At 52.5% G+C, this 14,453-nt stretch overlaps 1 long non-coding RNA gene across 1 annotated transcript in view; it reads left to right on the forward strand.

Annotated features, from left to right (window-relative positions):
• Window positions 1-319: 319 nt before the first annotated feature.
• The window catches only part of LOC116951184 (uncharacterized), a 78,285-nt gene continuing 64,151 nt past the window's right edge, over window positions 320-14,453 (forward strand). The window contains exon 1 of the long non-coding RNA XR_004404138.2: window positions 320-1,635. This is a non-coding gene — a long non-coding RNA (uncharacterized LOC116951184). The remainder of the gene's footprint in view (window positions 1,636-14,453) is intronic.

A 14,453-nucleotide genomic window follows, 5' to 3' on the forward strand; every position in this document is an offset into this window, starting at 1 on the left:
GGGGGTGCCAAAGTAATTCCGGACCCAGTTCCGGATGTTGGTGCGCGCTGCTGTACGCGGTGGGGGCCGCGCGTTCACGTGGCCGCGCCTTACCCCACGGACACCCCCCATTCTACCCCCCTCGTCCACCCCCCCCCGTCCACCCCCCCTCCACCACCCCCCCTCCACGTCCACCCCCTTCATCCACCCCCCCCCCCGTCCACCCCCCACCACTCCCCCCCGTCCGTCCACTCACGCCCCGTGAGAGAGAGTGAGAGTGTGTGAGAGTGTGGAGAGTGTGGAGAGTGTGAGATAGTGTGGAGAGTGAGAGAGTGTGAGATAGTGTGAGAGAGTGAGAGAGTGAGTGAGTGAGAGTGTAAGAGTGTAAGAGTGAGTGAGTGAGTGTGAGAGTGTGAAAGAGTGAGTGAGAGAGAGAGAGTGAGTGTGAGGGTGAGAAAGTGAGAGAGAGTGTGAGAGTGAGTGAGTGAGAGTGAGTGAAAGAGTGAGAGAGAGTGTGAGTGAGTGTGAGAGTGAGTGAGAGAGTGAAAGAGTGAGTGAGAGTGAGAGTGAGTGTGAGAGTGAGTGTGAGAGTGAGTGAGAGTGAGAGTGTGAGTGAGAGTGTGAGAGTGAGTGAGTGAGTGAGAGAGTGAGTGAGTGTGAGAGTGTGAGAAAGTGAGAGTGAGTGTGTGAGAATGTGAGTGAGTGAGAGTGAGAGAGTGAGTGTGAGAGAGTGAGTGTGAGAGTGTGAGTGAGAGAGAGTGAAAGAGTGATTGAGTGTGTGAGTGAGTGAGAGTGTGAGAGTGAGTGAGAGTGAGAGGGTGAGAAAGTGAGAGAGTGTGAGAGTGAGTGAGTGTGAGAGTGAGTGAGTGAGTGTGAGAGTGAGTGAGTGAGAGGGTGAGAGAGAGTGAGAGGGTGAGAGAGAGTGTGAGATGAGTAAGTGAGAGTGTGAGAATGTGAGTGAGAGAGAGTGAGTGTGAGAGTGAGTGTGAGTGAGTGTGAGAGTGGGGAGCGGTAGTGTAGCAGTTAGCGCGCTGCGCTATGAACCTGGCGACCCGCGTTCGATTCCCGCTCACGGCCAACACCAGTGACGATTATCTGAACCGGTCCTGAGCCTCCCCTAGGTCGACCTAGCCTAAAATGAGTACCTGGTGCGGTGGATAAAAACATTGCCACTGGGGAGACTAAGGCGGTCGGGCGTGGTGCTGGCCACCCACCCCCTCGTGTACCGTTCCGGCCTTTATAGGTGCTCGCTAACAGCACTTGCCCCAGCAGTCTGTTAAGGCTATACGGGGGATGAGTGAGAGAGTGAGAGAGTGAGAGACTCTCGCTGTTGCCCCGTATCGGCCACGTCTCTCCTTTTGTGCAAAGTGCGCGCGTGAGTTTGCCGAGCGAGGCACCGCCAACTCTCGCTCGGGCGATGTTGCTGCGAGTCGCGTGGTGGGCGAGCCGCAGGGCCGAGTGAGCAATCTCCCCCCCCCTCGCCCATCCCCCACCCTCCCCTCCCTTTGTGGCTTTCTTCGAGTGAACTTGGGGTTGTCCGTGCGGGGCTCGGCACCAGATCGCGTAACGATTTGGCGAGGCGTGCGGCGAGTGACGCGCGCCACTCGCCGCGGTGTTCTCGACCGCTCCCTCTCTTTGTCCTGGGCGCGGGTGTCGGTGAGTAGCAGTCGAGCGCTGTCATGTTGTTGTTGTTGATGTTGTTGATGTTGATGGTGGTGCTTTTGTTGCGAGTGTTTGCATCGTCGTCGTCATTTACCTTTTGGTTCGCGGGATGAGTCGAGTTTTGTGTGGCCCTGTTGTGCGTGCTGCGTTTCGAGAGAGTTCGGCAACTGTTGAGACGGCGGAAAGTTCAAGTTTAGCGGCTGTGGGCGACATTGCAGAGTGTCTCTCCGCCTGAGGAGTCACTGCGAAGGGAAGTTTGCGGGCAACGATCCTCCTCCGCCTTTCCCGCCGAGTTGCGCTTCGCGCGAGGGGTTATTGTTCTGCAGAGGCGGGCAAGGACGACGTGCGGGTGGCGTACGAGCAATGCGGGAGTTTGTTTTGCGTTACAGTCGAATTGATGGCTATTTGGAGAAGACGACGAGGTGGACGAGGTGGAGGAGGTGGAGGTTGTGCGGAGTATGCGCACTTGTTCGGGGTTATTGAGATGCGTCACAATGAGAGGGCGTCTGCGCTTGCTGTTTACGAGCCGTAACTTCTAGTGTCGCTCTTATTGATAAATTGGTACGAAAGATTAAGGACATGGAGGCGCTAATTTTCCGAGAGATGGTCGTGATGTGCGATGTTAGGTGTGATGTTGATGAAATCCTGCTGCTGATGATGATGATGATTATGCTGCTGCTATCCTATTGTGGAACGGGTTCGCTGTCTTTTGAGTCGATGCTATTATCCAAAGCACAGCTACTCACACAGCTTAGCAGGGCGCTGTACTTACCCCGAGCTGTGGCGATGGCAATGCTGTTGCTTGTTGTGACACCAGTGAAGCATAACGTGCAAATGACGCATATACCGCACGCCAGAGTAAATCCGTAATTCGTGCGCCATGGAGAAGGTAATTGCACGAAACGTCGCCTATCACTGTGTGTATATATACTGTAGGTGAGGACAGTGACGAATGTGAGTTGCTACGTACTGCGTGGGAGCGGCGTGCCTTGCGCACGTTTTAAATCTCAAATAAGTGACCAATTACATTATTGTTGTTTTGGAATCGTAAACGAATGACAAGTATTACTACTTGTTGTATTATTGCGTATGGCGCGATAAGCTTAACGAACATGTATTGTGTGCTCGCCACCATCACCTGCTCGCTCCCGCCGAATTACCCAGATGTCCCATGAGGTCTGGTCGGGTGTCCAATATAAAACTCGCTTGTTCACAATATCCGACGCGTGTAATAATACTAATAATGCTGCCTCCTAGCTTTTCTAAACGTCGAGTCGGCCGCCGTGATGCCGCATATTCCTTTCGAACAATAAGATTGTTACGTACGCCTAGCGCTTTGTTTGGCCACGTGTTCCGGCCGCACAACGAAGTTGAGATTTCATGAGGATCACGGCGAGGTGTGTGTGTGTGCTTTTCCCCATTATGCCTACCCTGTAGCCACCCTGCGTGTGTGTGTGTGTTTATACCGTTCATGTGCATCATCGCTACCATCGTCTCACCAAACACTGGTGAGTTCAATATGCGCCTTTTCGTTCACTTCACGAAGTCGAAATGCCGCCGCTGTCGTGGCCTGTAGCTAACGCGTCGTGCTGTTTGTTGCGGTGTCGTGATTGTTGTCGGCGTTTCTGATTGGACAATCTGTCACCTGTGGCTTAATTTGACCGAATACTCTTATGCTGTGTCCTAAACGTGTTAACTAGACGCGATAGACAGGACGCGTTCATATCAACCATGTTCCCGAGTAGGGGCTGGTTTTGCGGAAGGACGTCGGTACAATGTGTACGTGAATGATCGACTATCCATACGACAACGCTTTGTCGAACAGAGGGAACCACCGTGTGAGCCCGTGAACTGGCCACCTTGAGTGCCGGCATGACAATGAAATACTTCGTGAAGTTGTTATTGTTCGTAAACAACAAGAAACCCCATCAGAACAGAAACATGTGAATGTGCTGATGAGTCCTAATAATGACGACTCTGTCCACAGTCGGCTCGTCTCCCTGCTGCCTGTCAGTCACAATTGCTCCTATTGTTCGATGGCGACTTAAGACGAGGTCACGACAATGCAGTGCTACAGGAACTTCTGGTTTTGCATAACAATGCTTAGCGCTGAGCTGTTCGTACGCGGAGTGCACGTGTTTGCGTGTTGTTGAAACTACAAGAATCAGTGTCTCTGTTTATTGTTGACGTTCGACTAAATTTAGCGGTCACTAGTGGCTGATGATGTACGAACTGAACGATTCGAAACCAATGATTCTGTACACGCGAGACGAGACGCGCGAACCGCGACAATCGATTATTAATCGAAGGATGGGTTTTCTTCGGCCAACACGTGGTTGACTCTGCTTGACTAATACCGCGTCCCGTATACCAACAAGGTTCATAGCCACATCATCGGCTCTGGTCAATCCACTGCTGGATGAGGGGCATCCCCAAACTTGTCACAATATCTCAGGATCATGCAAAGTGTAATCATGATGATGATGCTTCGAGCACCTGCACATGGAACTCATTCCGTCCGTGCCATTTCCTCGTCGGATGGTTGATTTTTCTCGAACGCGCTTTCTGTTCCTTGGCTGCAACTGTCGCAACAACGAGGCGACGTTCTCTCGAGTTGGCGAAGAGGCCACGGAATTAGGCGGTAAAGCCAGGTCCCGCTTGGAGGGGTGCCGCGTGTGTATGGCGAACTTCTGTTCGCTTACGGCACGCAGGCGACCGTGTCGATTGGAGGCGCGGGGAGAAGGATAACGGATTCGACACGAAGCATAATTGCGGTCTAATGACGCAAAGCGGCCGATGCAGTACGACATCGCGTGCGCTAATGTGGCTGTCTAACTGTAACTGCGTCCTCGAGTCGCGCTGCCAAAAGCGCAACATGGGTGTCGCATGGAACCGGCGACAAGCAAGGGAGTTGTAAACCTCTCCGCCTACTCGAGGCATTCCATAGATCAGTGTATTCTTAACTTGGGGTGCACGCGCGCACCCCTTGGGTGCGAGATGCCCTTTCCGTGGGTGCGAGACATGGGCAGATTTGTTAAGGAAAATAATCGGAACACAAGTTAAGCGCGGGCATGTAAGTTACAACTACTTTGTTTCATCAAACTCTAAGTGTGTATTAACAGTGTCCATGTTTTTATTATTGAGAACCCAAGGGGGTGCAAGGCTGCAGTGACGGTTAATAACTTCCACTGGCGTAGACACATGGGAGATCGTCACGGGAACAAAGGGAAACGGAAACGTCTCGGGTTTTAACTGGAACAAGGGACAAGGACAGCACGGACGGCCGGGGAAGGGGATGAGCTCCCAGCGAACAAGCCACGGTCGAACGGGGTTTTGGGAGATGATCTGGTGGAGAAGAGGGAACGTGCAGGTGAGTAGTAGTAGTAGGGAGATGAGTGGGGAGAGGCAACGGAGTGCGTGGAGGGGGAGTAGTGAGGTTAGCGGAGAGCTATGCAAGGGTGGGCAGTCCATGGAGGAGCTTGACGATGATTGGGTCAATCTCGTCGTTGAGCCGGGACTGGATTGGGGGGGCCAGTGGAGGTATTTAATGATGCGGGTGATGTGCTCCTCTCTCACGGCGGCAGTGAGCGAGGAGGTTTGCACTGCGTTCACTTTACGTAAATGAAATGAAAGCGCTCGTCAGGCGCTAATTCGCGATGACTATGAGCAGGTGTGTTGGATCGATTTTGAATTGAGAGTGGTAGAAGCAACTATCCATGGGGAGTCCGTGATGGATATTTAATTTAGGTGGCATAGAATATAAATTTTGGAGGGGGGGGGGATAGCAACTGCTACCGAGTCAGTCACATCCTTTATTTTAATCTGTGCGAGAGCTCATTTAAATTACACCTCTCTCTCTCTCATGAGAGACCTGTGCTACCGACGCAAACTCAAGGATACCAAGCGATTCTACTGCAAGACAATTAAGTGGAAAAATTGTCATAAATTTGACAATGATAATAACGAATGCAAACCGCTTGTGTCAAGCCGCTGCTGGATGAAGACCTCTCCACCCCAATGATTGTCATAACTCTTCAAATTGTCACAAATCACAACTATTGACGGTGGTGCAAAAAAAAAATTAGGCAACGTGAAATAAATGCAACGTTTCAGACGAGATGATTTATAACGACGATCAAAATCATTTGCACTCAAATTTCCTTGCCTCCGACTGCAGTTTATCACAGCAGACCCATTGAGAGGGAACAGATGGCGATTGTAAAAATCCATCAATCCACGTTCGTGGAGATGCCAGTCCGTGGTTGCTTTGGCACTACGGGCATGCAATTCGCACGTGTGACATGTACACAAGTCTAGGTAGCGTGGCAGAGCGTGCTGGAAGGGCTTCGTCTGCACCGAGGCACGGCTGTGCGCAGAGGCTTCGTGCCCCGTGAAGTTGATGTCGCAAAGGGTTCGGTGGCGTCCGCTCGGGCGCAGATGGGTGACCGATTCATTCGCTCCTTCGTTCATGTGTTCATACCGCGTAGTTTCGAGTGAGTGGCGGTGGGGGGGGGGGGGGTGATGGAGGCTGGGGGTGGGGGTAGCAGTTACAGTGACGGTACCGGGCTCGGCAAGCCACATTAGCCACGTCGGTTGAATCGATTCTCACGCTCCGCAATGCGATACGCGCCCAGAGCCGTGATGGGGTAACAACAGCAACAAAACACAAGCGACAATTCACCATTTTATTTCTGATAACGCCGCTACGGATTTTACGCACGTGGCACCATCGGGTTATAACGCACCCGAAAGTAGCGGCGCGAGAAGGAAAATAGCGAGTCCACGAAGCACCGATTGCGAGTCGTGAGAATTCCACAGACTCCTCTCCCTCTCTCTCTCTTGCGCGCGGAGGGGGGGGAGGGGGAATCGTTACGTCTCCTAATCATTCAGCGTCGTCGGTGCTCTCCAGCTGTCGATGAAACCACCAGATTTCCCATCTCGTGCTCCCCGTGGGTGCGCTGCGAGGTCCATCATCTACCGCTGGGTCCAAGTGGTGATCGATGAGGCCACATGTTCGGGGCGTTGTTCTCAACGGCAGCTCCCAGGTGTGGAGCAAGAAGGAGTTCGGCGACCACCAGTAAATGATTTGGTGTTGGGTGCTGCTGGAGATGGGAGTGGAGGAGGAGCGTTGGTGCAGTGACTAGGGCACTGTGCGATGAACCTGGCCACCTGAGTTTGATTCCCAGGCATGGCTAGCACGAGTGGCGTGCAATCTCTGAACAGGTCCCGTGCCCTCTTCTACAAATCTGTGGTGAAGTATGGTCAAACAACTCCCATGCCTCACGTTGGAGTGGGCAAACGTCATCCAGCGTTGGATTTATAACTAAAACATTCGAAGGGTTGACACGAGCTCGACACTAGTTTGAGTTTCCCTTTGAGTTGGCGTTGAGATTCATTTTCAGACCGACTCGACCAATGTTATTGGTACGCAGACATGGCTGCGTCTTCGTTTGGCGGCGTTCCTGCCCAACCTTCACAGTGCAATTGTGGCACGCGGTTTATTTGTTTGGTCAAATTGTCATAAAAGCCTAGCAGCTGCCGACAATGTGACACCATAATCACTGAGCGTCGCTGGAGAAAATGATTAACGAAACAAATCGGCAGACGTGTAACGTCTCTCCTTATCACATTTATCTCTCGACGTAAAAAAACGTGGCGTTTTGTTTTTTTTACACATCCCATCGGCCGCACCTTTTCAGCAGCATTGGCTTAATCCGAGCAATCCTTGTCCGGTTTCAGCATTTAGTGTGTCATCGGCAGAATAAGGTTTTTTGTTGTATACTGCTGGATTAGCAGATGGGTGTGTTGGCAAGAGCGCTCCCTCTCATCTAATTGGTCCCAGTTTTACACACAGAAGCAACGAGTTTGTAAATTTGACCATGGGGGCTGTTTATTTGTTGTTGCCGGAACCCCGAAAAAAATGCCCCCGTCTCAATGCTCTCGCGGCTCCCTGCCGTACGTTCGGAGGTTGCTGCTACGCGGGGACCGACATTTTCAGAAATCGGTTCCAAATCAAAGAGGGCCGCTCCGACGTGCTGCCCTCCAGGTGGGATTCGTTTGAAGAGCTCTGGGGTAGATTTCTATTCCCCATCCCTCTCTTCCCTCGCGCGCTCTCTCGCTGGGGCAGGGATTAGGCGCGTTTGAAGAAGGCTGTGTTTGCGTTACTTTTCTGCAGTCTCTTTCTCTAAACCCGACGCATTTAAATTCCTGCATGCAATCCTTTTCATTTGAAGTGCGTGTAGTTTTTTTGGGGATGAGGGAGGAGGGGGGTTTCAAACAATTTTTTTTAAAATAGCCGGACATTCAAATCTTTCCCTGAATCTTTAGCTAACGCGCGATGGGTGGTCTTCGTTGAGGGAAAGATTTCGCGTCGAAGCAAAATTCTGTGAATTCTAGATGGACTCGCAGTGTTTGTTCTCTTCGTTTAAACGTGGTCCAGAGGATCGTGGGGGGATTAGATTGCCCCCCCCCCACACACACTCGTGAGAGACAAACACAGGGTTGAATCGCTCATATTTTCTGTAGGATGGGCCACAAACACTTGCTGGCCGCTACGAACTCGAATAACCTACGATCAGTTCTCTTCCAATTGCGGCTTCGAGACCTAGACTGCATTAAGCCTTTTATAGTTATTTAAGAATCTCGAGACTATGTTCTTGAGGAGGATCTTGCATTGGAATGTTTGGCCAATTCCATTCCCGAGTGTTTGGTTTCTTGCGGGCACGATTTGATAAATAATTGCTCGTCACGGATAGATTTAAGAATTCGCCGCTGTACTGCCCTCTCCTGACGAGCTCGTGGCAAAAGCCAGGCAGTCTCGCATCTCACGCTAACCAGGCTCCAATCTGCTTGGCTTCCCACATGTACGGGTGGGTGCGTGGTGTGCACTAGACGGTCGTGCTGGGTGCTGCCACTCTCGTGTGTGCATGTCGCCTAAGTTTTCTCCAGGCTCAACGGTGTCCTTTCCCGACGAAGCCAAACGTATCGTCAATAGGATTGGCTGAACCTCTCGATGCAGGACCGTGGCAGGGAATCAAACCCGGGTGGCGACAGCGCGGTGGTTAGCAATTTTGTGCGATTTGAATCTGATGCAATGGAGTGCGATCAGAAGAAAACATCTAAACAATTTTAATTTTTACCAGGTAAGGCTCGCTGAGCTATAGTTATTTTTCAGAAGCGACCTGGCCATAATTGATAGCTCACCGACGTGGCTCATCATGAGGACATGTATAACAGCCAAATGCCTTAAATGCACGTTGATTCTAAATGTGGATGGAGAAAAAAACCGGAGGACCTGAAGAAAAATCCACACGACGACAGGGATATATTTGGAGTGCAAACCGTGGCAGGGAATCAAACCCGGGTGGCGAACTCCAAATATACAGGCGGCAGGGGTCTGGATCAAACCTACGACCTCCGGTATACCAGGCGAGGTAGTTAACATCTCCAAGCCACCGCGGTGCCCTTCAATTCCCCCATTCTGGAGAGAACGCTCCGGAATGAGGCGGTGCCTCCCTGTCCCCGCGTGCCCTCGTGGAGCTGCCCTGAGAACTTTTTTTGTTTTAACGTTTCATTTTAAAAAAGTCGATCGCACGCGGGCCCATGCGCGCGGAGATTTTCATAATGAATGTTAGGCTGCCCCCGTGTTTCCCTTGGCTTCCCTTGTTAGAACGTCCAGCACGCTTCCACGGACCACGTGTGACCCTCCTCCCCTCTCGCCGATGCTCAACATTCGAATGGAGCGAAGGCGTTGTTGGAGGTTTGTGGGTTTGGGTTTTTTTTTTCCTTCTCCTCTCTCCGCGTTTTGGAGACTGAAACACCGAGCGAACAGCAATTCAATCTGTTCCACCAACTTTGTGGATTGGTCAACCAATTGTGCCATTTCTCAACATGACTTGCTATGGATTGCTGCACACCAGGACTACCATTTCTCATAGCATGTGACAGCACAACTCAATATTGGTGGCTAATGGAAGAGGTGAAACCAGAAGTCTACCCATGCACAATGTCGTGGGTTGCTTGGCACTACGCGTGGTGGACATATATTAAAGTCCGTATTATACACCTCCCATTAATCACGATGATAGATTACTTAGACCCCTTTGTCTATCGGCTGTTGGATGAAGCCCCCCCCACCCCCTGTCAGTCACGTTTTTTTTGTAACCACACTTCACCATGCTGGTTATTACTGTCTGAATGAAGTCGTGGTTGGGGGGGGAGGTGCTTGCACGGCACCGGTTCAGCTCTCAGTTGCCGCTGGTGAGTTCCACGTGGTCGGGAATCGAACTCTGTTCGTCGAACCACCACGTCGCAACTACACTCATCATCCGTTATAACTTAACGTATTAAATACGGCATTTATTCCTGGGACACGTTCATTATTAGTTGGGATGAGGTTCATCAGCAGCCAAAACATATTTAAATGCGATATTGTGGATTGATTTGTTAATTTGAATACAAATGTTAGGCAGGTTTTTTGAATGAATGGACCGAGGCCTCAGCCATGGGGATTGTTTGACCATACTTCACCACACCGGTCCATGCTAGTTGGCTGAAGGAGGAGGGGGGGGGGGGGTTGCCCACTCACCGCCGGTGTTAGCCGTGATCAGGAACCAAACGCCCACTGCTCTAAAATCATCGTCCAGTCCCATGTCATTGAATTGCTTAACTGGTGAAGGGCTCGCTAGTCTTAAATCAACTTTCTAGTAATTACGATGTTGTCAGTCTTGTATTACTTTGCATTCTGGGACAATTGTGCATAAGCCTCCGTATATATCGATGATACATAAACAATTTTTATGTAGATACCTTTGTTTACCCATAATACATAAATACCAATAACGTAAGTTATTTACCCTGGAGAGCACGCACGGCTTGCACCGTAATCACATCATTGATGAATAGCATTGATAAAACATCGATTGATAATATTGATAAATCATTTCCGAAATGTTGTGAGGTTGTTTTATTTTTTATTCCGTGTAGGATTTTTCTGTCACGAACGCAAACGTCATTCTAAGAGACGGCGAACTCTGGACTAAAGCACGCGGCAGCAGCGGCAGCATTGCCGTGGTGCTTTTTCGGCGAGGATTATTTTCCCTGTCGGGTGTTATCACTCATTTGTGTTGGCCCCCGTCATTCGCTGTCCCCTACGCCCATCACCACTGTGCGACGATGGCGTGGGGCATTTCGCAAACGCTTAGCGGCGCTTTTGTAAAATCCCGAATTTTTTTGGTTCATTAAAGTTCTGCGTCTTAACGTCACTTTCCCGGGAAGCGTTGAGACGGCATCGACGCGTACCTTAATTACGATCGTCGGCCATGGTCACTCCACTGCTAGATGAAAGCCTGCGCAAGCCACCACCACCTCTCACGTTCCCACGATGTCATACGCCTTTTCAATTTCTTCACTCGGTGCAAAGGAGTGTCTTATTTTTAAAGGGACTGGTCAAAACATCTGACAGATTCAGGAACCTCCCAGAACATTATCGAGACCCGGCTGGGCTTTCTACCGATGGATGAATGGGCACGTAAATGACGGAGAACGCGGGACGCCCCCGTCTCGGGTGTGCAGTCTTTGTCAGAGACAAAGCCCGGACCACACGGCCGCCCCCCCCCCCTCGCTTCGCGTCGATTCTCGTGCAGATTGAGGAGCTCCCCCACTGACGATCAAATCGCACCGTGCCCTTCTCTCAGCGGCACTCCCCCTGTGCGGGCGCGTCCATCGCAAATCCGCCGCCTCCAGCTGCTCAAATCGGCGCGCGGAGGCACTCATCTCCGAGGAATACGGGGGGGGGGGCACTTTGTGGGCGCGGGCGTGCGGCACGCGGCGCTCCTTGCCCGGTCTCTGGGACCCCGCGCCCCCCCCTCCCCCCCCCCCCCCCGTGGCACCACTCCGGCGTGCGCCGTCCAGTGCGAAGGCCGCAAGCGATTGGTGATTAATGTGGTGAGCACCTGGTGGTGTAGAGAGCGATTGGTGATTAATGTGGTGAGCACCTGGTGGTGTAGAGAGCGATTGGTGATTAATGTGGTGAGCACCTAGTGGTGTAGAGAGCGATTGGTGAGGGATTTGGTGAGCACCTGGTGGTGTAGAGAGCGATTGGTGAGGGATTTGGTGAGCTCCTGGTGGTGTAGAGAGCGATTGGTGAGGAATGTGGTGAGCACCTGGTGGTGTAGAGAGCGATTGGTGAGGGAGGTGAGTACCTGGTGGTGTAAAGCGATTGGTGAGGGTGGTGGGCCCCTGGTGGTGTAGAGAGCGATTGGTGATTAATGTGGTGAGCACCTGGTGGTGTAGAGAGCGATTGGTGAGGAATATGGTGAGCACCTGGTGGTGTAGAGAGCGATTGGTGAGGGAGGGGAGGACCTGGTGGTGTAGAGCGATTGGGGAGGGAGGTGAGGACCTGGGTGGTCATGATTGCTGATGGGTTTGGTTCCAATCCCCGTCAGCTCGCTTGTCGTCGAGCTTGATGGTTGTGTTGTTCCAGTCTTCTGCCTCACTAAATATGAACTTGAATCTATTTATTGCACAAGGGCGCTATTGCGATGTTTGGCAAATTACTTTTGAACGAGAAGTTGGACTCCATCGGCGAGGAAACTAGCAAACCCCGAGAAAACCACCCCGCACTCTGTCACAAGGGCTGGTGCTCAGCACCCTGCACTCCTGGTTACCTCCTGGAGAGATCCTCGGGGACATCCCAAGGCGCTCTTCCGTCCACGTACCGACCCGAGCGCAATGCGACTCTGCTTGAGAGGTCTCGCCTGGGTGCATTGCGGGTGACCTGGGTTGAAGCCGTTCACATTATTGTTTAGTGTCACGGGTGCTGTTTCCCATCACGCTCGAAGACGGGCGGCAGTTGGGAAGAGTTGGCCATGGGTTATTTGCCAATTCCAGTTCATCCAGATTTTTTGCTTGTTTTTCGTATGATCTAGTGGGCCAAATAACAGTGAATTTGAAATATGTCACTATTTGCCGTGACCATCGGAGATGGCTACGGATTTGAGGGGGCGGGGGGGGTTCATCCAGCAGTGGATCGATCATGGCTGATGATGGTGACCACTAACATCATTACTTTGTGAATTATTGTATTGCCCACGATCATTATTTTCTGTAAGATTCGATGAGCGTCTTGCTGACTTTTGGCAATGCTAGTGGCCTTGTTGTGGTGCACGGGCCCAGAACCGGCCCGTCGAGCTGTCACCCTGCCCACCCACCCAGCGCGCGTGTAGCCTCCTCCACAGAGTCGCGCATTCACACGCTGTTCCACCACGGAGGACTCTGCGTGCCTTGGCAGTGCGGGCTCCACAGAGATTACCACCTCTCCCTCCACGAGTCGTGCCAACGTGACGCAAACAAAGCTTGGGCCGTCTGGGACGGGAGCGGGCAGGGCTGGCTTAATCGCCTCGGATGTGGGTAGTGAGAAGCGATAAGGAGTCGCATTAACAGGTAAGCGGCGGGCTTGTCAATGAAAACGCGCCGCACGCGGCACGGCCGATCTCCGTAATGATCCAGTGGCACAGTTGGTACCGCCACGACGCTCCAGCGCGCTACACAACACAGGCGGCACAACCACGGGGGGAATGGGGGGGGGGGTGCCAGCCCCCGCTGCTCAAGACTCGACCACCCCCTGCTAAATCTTAGAGGCAATAAGTTACACTCTTGGGTTCTTTCGGTAAAGTCACGTAGGTATAAAATAAAATAAATCACGACGTTTCGGGCGCAACACAAGCGTCTATCATCAGGTGGACGCTTGCGTTGCGCCCGAAACGTCGTGATTTATTTTATTTTCTAGCTACGTGACTTTACCGAAAGAACCAAAGAGTATGGATTCCTGCAGTCACGAAAGCTTCAAATCAAGATAGGCAATAAATTGTTGATATTTTTTTAAAATAAATATTTACAATTAAACAATGGGACGCCGCAGCATCTTCTCGTACGCACTGGGCGAGAGCCGGGGCAGAATTTCACGGCAGACGACAGCGCATCGCGCCGCTACTCATTCCGACTCGGCTTTCATACTCTTCTTGTTTAAGTTTGGCTTCCCACTTGTTGAGTAAAGCCCGCCAAGCCCCACTACCCGCAAAAAGAGTGTGTGTCGTTCCGCGTGCCCTCCTCTGACGGGCACGCGGTTGATAGGGGGCCCTCGGTAATTAATGGGCTCACGCGAACCCGGACGCCCCGGCTCGGAGGAGAGGGACCCGGCGCCCCGTGCGGAATCTCCACCGCAGCCGCTGGGCGCTCACTCCTCGCGCGTTTGGAAGCGACGGGGATGCACGGGGCCTGCGCGCCGGGGCTGCTGTCGGTCGCGGGTCGTGGAGGGGGGGGGGTTGGAATTGTCAGGGCTCGGCTCCTGCCGCGCTGAACCCCTGCAACCCCCACAAAGCGTGGCGCTGCCTTTGCCAATTCTGTGCCCGCCGGTTTGCAGGCGAGCGCGTTAGAAGCGAGCGGCGTCCCGCACGCTCTTTGTGTGTTCCCCTGCTAGGCGTGATGAGGCGGCTGTTGCTGCTGCTTCCATTCATTCCGCGGCGTCGGCGTCGTGAATTGTTGCCGTCTCGGGGCAGAAACTGGAGCGGCGTCCGCGGAGCGAGATGGTGAAATTGGGTCGACGACGACGGGGAAGTTTAAACGCCCTTGTATCGGGCCTGCCTCGATCGTCCGCCCCCCCCCCGCCCCCATCGGTCGCCCTTCTCGATTGTTCATTCCCTTGATCGTTAATCCCCTCGATCGTTCATCCCCTCGATCGCCCCTCCTCCCCCCACCACGATCGGTTGCCCTTCTCGATTGTTCATCCCCTTCGATCGTTCATCCCCTCGATC

Source organism: Petromyzon marinus, chromosome 3, assembly GCF_048934315.1.
Source record: "Petromyzon marinus isolate PM22_M1 ecotype Great Lakes invasive population chromosome 3, UKy_Petmar_22M1.pri1.0, whole genome shotgun sequence".
Lineage (NCBI taxonomy): Eukaryota > Metazoa > Chordata > Hyperoartia > Petromyzontiformes > Petromyzontidae > Petromyzon > Petromyzon marinus.